General features: G+C 41.7%; 1 long non-coding RNA gene across 1 annotated transcript; it reads right to left on the bottom strand.

The window, feature by feature from the left end:
- Positions 1–5,940: 5,940 nt before the first annotated feature.
- Positions 5,941–6,651, bottom strand: LOC120742185. The gene is made up of 2 exons (XR_005697811.1): positions 6,604–6,651; positions 5,941–6,082 (listed from the first exon to the last, which is right to left on the bottom strand). It is a non-coding gene; the product is annotated as an uncharacterized LOC120742185 (long non-coding RNA).
- Positions 6,652–7,729: the final 1,078 nt, after the last annotated feature.

A 7,729-nucleotide genomic window follows, 5' to 3' on the forward strand; every position in this document is an offset into this window, starting at 1 on the left:
AATAACTATGAAAGACTTTCTAAAGAAATAACAGAGATAGTGGACAGATGCATGTCTCTACCAATTTCTTTAATTGGTTGGATTAATATATACAAAATGAGTATACTGCCAAAGGTGCTTTATGCGTATCAGAACATCCCACTGCCGCCTCCTGTTGATTGGTTTAGCAGGATCAAAAAGCTTGTTCTCGGTTTTCTATGGAAAAATGGGAGACCAAGGATAAGATTATCATTGTTGCATCTACCATACAACGAGGGTGGTGTCATGTGTCCAAATATTGAGTGGTATTACTGGGCACGTCAAATCAGGTCTATAAGATACTATTTTGACTTAAATAACGCCCCGCAATGGTCAGAGATGGAAAGTATTAATTTGCATCCACCTTTACCTTTATATTTTTTCTCAGACACAGCAATAAACTTGATTAAAAAGGCGAAAAATCCAATGGTAAAGAACATGGTCAAAGTGTTGTATGATGTAAAAAGATATATGAAGGAACCTGTTGTATTGTCACAGTTTACACCAATGTGGGGAAACCAGGACTTCAGACCTGGAAGAGAGGATGAAGTTTTTAGACAATGGTCAATTAAAGGACTCCAAAAAATCCAAGATTTGTATGCAACAGATTCTCAAGATATGATGTCCTTTGATATGCTTAGACATAAATATAATATAGATAGAAAGCAATTTTTCAAATATCTCCAAATTAGAAGTTACATTCGAGCGAATCAAAAATAATACCTGCACCAAACCACCAAAATCAGAATTGGAAGACATAATTAGCAAAAGCAGTTCAAAAAAAGGGGCAATATCAGAAATATATAAATTGATTAGGTCCAAAACATCTGACAATTCTTTGGGAAGGTTGAACGCCTGGAAAAATGGGTTAGGGTTAGGGGGGTTAGGTGTTGAGTAAGGGGAAAACAAATTTGGGAGTCCGGTCCCCGAAGGGGGCCGGGCTCCAATGCACAGACCACACCTGTTCTCATCTCAGACGTTCAGGAGCCCCAAAGTACACCCCAAATGGAGTTTAAGGTGAGTTTGTGTGAAAAAGGTTTAAGGTGGTGGGGACCCCACTGAGGTTAAGCTTAGGGCCGAAATTGTCCCTTATGTTGGGCCCACTGAGGTTAGGTTTAGGGCCTGTTTTAGGGGTAAGGGGGTTAGGGTGGGTTAGGGTTAGGGGGTTAGGGTTAGGGGTTAGGGTGTGGGGAAAGACTAGGCCCGGCTATGCCGGAACCTAAGTGCACGGTCCATCACTGGGACTGGTGTTGGTGCCCCCTGATCAAAAAATTACCCTTAAGCGGGTGTAGTGCACTGCGGTGGGCCATTCGCGACGTTTCGGCTTCTCTTAGCCTTCCTCAGGCTGGCCCACCCGCTTTTGTGTTCTGATTTGCCACTCTGGGCCTTTTATACTTTTCTTTTTCCTTTCTGTTTTTCTTAACTTTTTCTGTTTCTTAGTTTTTTCTTTATTCTCAGTTTTTTCTGCTTTAGCTCTCCCTTTTTCAAACTTTTTCTGTTGTTCTTTGTTCTTTCTGTTTTTCTTTCTCTTTCTCTTTGTATTTCTGTTTTTCTTTATTCTTGTTCTTTATTCTTTCTGTTTTTCTTTATCTTTCTCTTTGTATTTCTGTTTGTTCTTTATTCTTTCTGTTGTTCTTTATTCTTTCTCTTTATTTCTCTTGTGTTCTTTTCTTTATTCTTTCTCATATTTCCGTAAATGGCACCCCCTTCTCTTTAGACATCCCGTCCTATGTTCTGTATTTTTCTTTTATGGCACCCCCTTCTTGTAAATCCTTTCCCTTTGTTTCTGCTCTTTCTTGGCTTTTTTCTCCTTATGTAGGCTTTTTTTCTCCTTATGTAGGCTTTTATAGTTCCCTTAGAGTTAGGGCTAGAAGGGGAGGGGGGAGGGGGGCAAAGGGGTTAGGGTTAGGACAGGGTAGTGGGTGGGGGGCTCCCCATAATGAGGGAGAGAGGCAATGGGCAGGGGCACCACCAATCCCAGGAGGCACAGGCTGGTTAGGGTGTGGGGAAAGACTAGGCCCGGCTATGCCGGAACCTAAGTGCACGGTCCATCACTGGGACTGGTGTTGGTGCCCCCTGATCAAAAAATTACCCTTAAGCGGGTGTAGTGCACTGCGGTGGGCCATTCGCGACGTTTCGGCTTCTCTTAGCCTTCCTCAGGCTGGCCCACCCGCTTTTGTGTTCTGATTTGCCACTCTGGGCCTTTTATACTTTTCTTTTTCCTTTCTGTTTTTCTTAACTTTTTCTGTTTCTTAGTTTTTTCTTTATTCTCAGTTTTTTCTGCTTTAGCTCTCCCTTTTTCTATCTTTTTCTGTTGTTCTTTGTTCTTTCTGTTTTTCTTTCTCTTTCTCTTTGTATTTCTGTTTTTCTTTATTCTTGTTCTTTATTCTTTCTGTTTTTCTTTATCTTTCTCTTTGTATTTCTGTTGTTCTTTATTCTTTCTGTTGTTCTTTATTCTTTCTCTTTATTTCTCTTGTGTTCTTTTCTTTATTCTTTCTCATATTTCTTTAAATGGCACCCCCTTCTCTTTAGACATCCCGTCCTATGTTCTGTATTTTTCTTTTATGGCACCCCCTTCCTGTAAATCCTTTCCTTTTGTTTCTGATCTTTCTTATCTTTTTTAGGGTTAGGGCGTGGGTTACGGCCCCGTCCCCCCTGGGGAGGACCGAGGTATGCGCGGTCCTTCCCTCCTGGGCCCCTCCCTCCCCGGTCCCAAGAAGACCAGTCCTGGTCTCGAGATTGGGGTCGATAAGTATCGGGCCGCATACGGGAGCGACCCCTCCTCCCATAGCGGACCTGCTGCCACCCTTCATCAGCCATGATGGAGGGCTAGTTAAGATTTTTCAATATTTTTTTGTTTTGTTGTGTTTTTTACTTTTTTTTAATTTTTTTATTTTTTATAAAAACCAAAAAAAATCAACAAAGAAAATAAAACTCTGAAAAACTAAAAATGCCCTGAAAAAGGTTCAAAAAAAATAATAATCGTGTGCCACTGTGGCGACGTTTCGACCAAATGTGGTCTTCTTCAGGCCTGGGCACACTAAAAACTAAAATAAGTCTGCTGCAGAAAGAGCGACTGTCTTCGTTGAAGGGCAGCGAAAGAATGAGCCTGGCCTGCAGGCTCACCCCTTAAATAAGCTCTGGCTCCGCCCCAACGGCTTCTGAAGTTTAAACAAAAAGAAAAAGAAAAAGAAAAAGAAAACCCCACAGTCCAAATGAATTTAAACGTTTTTAAACCTTACCCACAGTATTTTAATGAATTAAAACCACACCATATGAACTTACATGAACTAAATGGTGCGTATAAAAAATAAATTTACTATTTACAGAAAACTTTTTAAACTTAATATTTACACATCCATAACAAGTATTTTTTTATTTTTTAATTTTTTAATTTTTATTTTTTTATCTTTTTACCTATTTATTACCAAGTATTTAACAAAATTAGTGGGGATGGGGGAAGGGGATGGGACTAGGGTTAGGAACAGGAGTAGGAATAGGGAAGGGGATCAGGGTTAGGATATAGGACAGGGGTTGGGACGATAGGTTAGGGTTAGGGCTAGGAGTGGGAAGGTGGTTAGGGTTAGGGGTTAGGGTTAGGGGTTAGGGTTAGGGTTAGGGTAGGGTTAGGGTTAGGTTAAGGGGTAATAGCCAGTAGTTGACGGAATAAAATGGAATAACTGGAAAAGTAAGTGTCATAGAGGGATGGAAGTGGTGTCTACGGGGGGGTTTTGGGGTCCTCCGGACACCCTGGTGAAGACCCCATGTCGATAGCACCAACGGTTCTGGACTTAGGGCAAAATCGGCCAAAATTTGACGGAATAAATAGGTCAAAGTGGCAGATAGGAGTGTCCGATCGGGCTCATTCCACCACCACTGTACTCAGCAGGCCCTGCCGGGTCGTTAGATACCCAACATGGCAGGGATCAGTGACCCAACATGTGACGGAATATTTTTGGTCAGGTGACCAAACATAGTCATGTGACCTATCGGCGGATGCGGAATCGTACCGGGATGCCAATTATGCGATCCGTATCTGTCCTAGCGACGGGTGAGGGCAGATACGGTAGCTGGGACCAGAACCAGAAAGGCAGTGAGTGCAGGGGGCTGCCTTTTAGGCTCCTATCCCAAGGGTAAAGCGTACCCTGGTGGCCAGTCAGGGTATGATTCGCTGCTGGCTGCCAGCAGAGGTCACCATTCGACATGCCCTTCAGTATCATGGTTTGGTGTGTTGTAGGTTGTTCAGAGGCATGATGGGCGATATATGCAAATGATGGAACGGAGCCTACTTCCTTGTTCCCATGATGCTTTGTTGTTCTGTCATCGCTATAAATGGGCTAGCTTAGCATTGGGCTAGCTTAGCATTAGCATTTTCGCTAACTTTTCTGAGGTGCTTCCTGAAGTAAAGGGAAGTGGGTTAGGGTTAGGGTTAGGTTAGGGGGTAATAGCCAGTAGTTGACGGAATAAAATGGAATAGGGTTAGGGTTAGGATGGGGAAGATAATCCCTTCTCCGAAAGGAAAAGGAGCGTGCACGGTCCATCCCTCCCTGCGGCCCTCCGTACCCGTCCCAGAAGACCTGGCGGTCACGTTGGCGGCGGCGGCCATAGCGTACCACCGTCCAGCCATCATCCATGGCGTCCAGTATTTTTTTCTCTTTTTCTTTTTTTCAAAAAAAGTTAAATGTGCTTCAAAAAATATTTTTTTAATTTTAATGTGAACAAAAAACGCTTTCCAAAATGTGGAAAGGAAAAAGTCACGTAAAAACAATAAACAACAAAAGAAGGTGTGCCAAAAAAAACTGTTTATTTAAAAATAAACACAAAAAACACAACGTTTCGACCGTACACGGTCTTCTTCAGGTGTGGCACACAGAAAACTGTAAGCTAGATTAGCTGGCAACAGTTGGACTGGCAGAGATGTGCTCTCATCGAGTGCCGAGTGGAAAATGAGCTCCTGTGTGAGCTCCGCCTTTTATATTCTCCCCTCGGCTGTGTAAAATCCCATTCGTCTTTTTTTAACTTTGGTTCGGTAAAAATGAATTTGGTCTTTATTTTTTAATCTGCATTACATTTTAACTGTTTTTTAGCCAAAAATAACATATTTGCACTCCATGAAATTACTGTTAATGAATTTTAAAGCCAAATTAATTTAATCACTGTTTTTATTCCCAATTTGTTTTTTAATCCAATTTTAACTGTAAATAGTCTTGCAAACCCTATGAATTGTGCTGATAAATTTATGAACCCTGGTTTTTAGAATTTTTAAGCCAATTTTCCAATGTCTCACCAATTTAATTCCCCATTATTAAATAATATATACCGAGGGTCAGGAGGTGGGGATAAGGTGGTTAGGGTTAGGGTTAACATACAGGGCTGGGGTTAGGTTTAGGATAAGACAAAGGACTGGGGTTAGACTGACATAGGGCTTACATTGAGGTTAGGGTTAGGGTTAGGGGTTAGGGGTTAGGGTTAGGGTTAGGTGTTGAGTAAAGAACAGGCCACCAGCAAGCTGGTAGCCTGGCGTGCACGGGCCATCGATGGGGCCGGGTGGTGGTGTCCCTGCCCTGGTTCAAAAAATTACCCATATCTTGGGTTCAGTGCACTTTATTGGGCCTTCGCGACGTTTCGGCGTAGTTTCGCCTTCCTCAGGCTGGCCCAATATGTTTCTGTCTGTTTGTTCTCTGTGTGCCTCTCTTGGCTTTTATACTTGTGTTGTCTCCTCCCACTTTTAGGTTTTCTGTTTGTGTTTTTTTCAAAATTTCTTTCTTAGTTTCTCACTTGTTCTTTCTTAGTTTCTCACTTGTTTTCTCTCTTTCTCTTACTTGTTTTTCTGTTTCTATTGTTTTCTTCTCTTATTTGTTTTTCTTCTTCTCTTATTTGTTTTTCTATCTTTATATTTCTCTTCATTTTCTCTTTGTTTTCATGGCACCCCCTACTTGGTTTGACATCCCGTCCTATTTCATGTACTTGTTTTTTCTTTGTCTGTCTCTTGTCTTTAAGTTCTCTCTTTGTTTTTATGGCACCCCCTGCTTGGTTTGACATCCCGTCCTTTGTTGTTCATGTTCTCTTTGTTTTCAACTTCTCTTTCTGTGTTTGTTATACGTGGCTTCTCTTTTTACTTTTTCTGTTTTTACGTGACTTCATGTCTTTCTTTCTGCTTTTCTTTGACTCTCTTGTCTTTCTTGTCTTAATTGTTTTTTGTTTTTTATAGGGACCCCCCTGGTTAGGGTTAGGGTTTGTTAGAGGGCAGGGGCACCCCCAACCCCACGAGGCACTGGCTGGTTAGGTGTTGAGTAAGGAACAGGCCACCAGCAAGCTGGTAGCCTGGCGTGCACGGGCCATCGATGGGGCTGGGTGGTGGTGTCCCTGCCCTGGTTCAAAAAATTACCCATATCTTGGGTTCAGTGCACTTTATTGGGCCTTCGCGACGTTTCGGCGTAGTTTCGCCTTCCTCAGGCTGGCCCAATATGTTTCTGTCTGTTTGTTCTCTGTGTGCCTCTCTTGGCTTTTATACTTGTGTTGTCTCCTCCCACTTTTAGGTTTTCTGTTTGTGTTTTTTTCAAAATTTCTTTCTTAGTTTCTCACTTGTTCTTTCTTAGTTTCTCACTTGTTTTCTCTCTTTCTCTTACTTGTTTTTCTGTTTCTCTTATTTGTTTTTCTTCTTCTCTTATTTGTTTTTCTTCTTCTCTTATTTGTTTTTCTATCTTTATATTTCTCTTCATTTTCTCTTTGTTTTTATGGCACCCCCTACTTGGTTTGACATCCCGTCCTATTTCATGTACTTGTTTTTTCTTTGTCTGTCTCTTGTCTTTAAGTTCTCTCTTTGTTTTTATGGCACCCCCTGCTTGGTTTGACATCCCGTCCTTTGTTGTTCATGTTCTCTTTGTTTTCAACTTCTCTTTCTGTGTTTGTTATACGTGGCTTCTCTTTTTACTTTTTCTGTTTTTACGTGACTTCATGTCTTTCTTTCTGCTTTTCTTTGACTCTCTTGTCTTTCTTGTCTTAATTGTTTTTTGTTTTTTATAGGGACCCCCCTGGTTAGGGTTAGGGTTTGTTAGACCTCAGGCAGGGGCATCCCCCACCCCCACGAGGCACGGGCTGGTTAGGTGTTGAGTAAGGAACAGGCCACCAGCAAGCTGGTAGCCTGGCGTGCACGGGCCATCGATGGGGCTGGGTGGTGGTGTCCCTGCCCTGGTTCAAAAAATTACCCATATCTTGGGTTCAGTGCACTTTATTGGGCCTTCGCGACGTTTCGGCGTAGTTTCGCCTTCCTCAGGCTGGCCCAATATGTTTCTGTCTGTTTGTTCTCTGTGTGCCTCTCTTGGCTTTTATACTTGTGTTGTCTCCTCCCACTTTTAGGTTTTCTGTTTGTGTTTTTTTCAAAATTTCTTTCTTAGTTTCTCACTTGTTCTTTCTTAGTTTCTCACTTGTTTTCTCTCTTTCTCTTACTTGTTTTTCTGTTTCTCTATTTGTTTTTCTTCTTCTCTTATTTGTTTTTCTTCTTCTCTTATTTGTTTTACTGAACAACAAGGACGGGATGTCACCAAGCAGGGGGTGCCATAAAAACAAAAAGAGAACTTAAAGACAAGAGACAGACAAAGAAAAAACAAGTACATGAAATAGGACGGGATGTCAAACCAAGTAGGGGGGTGCCATAAAAACAAAGAGAAAATGAAGAGAAATATAAAGAGAAAAACGAAATAAAGAGAGA

The sequence above is a fragment of the Simochromis diagramma genome, unplaced genomic scaffold (genome assembly GCF_900408965.1).
Source record: "Simochromis diagramma unplaced genomic scaffold, fSimDia1.1 OVJJ01000055.1, whole genome shotgun sequence".
Classification (NCBI taxonomy): Eukaryota; Metazoa; Chordata; class Actinopteri; order Cichliformes; family Cichlidae; genus Simochromis; species Simochromis diagramma.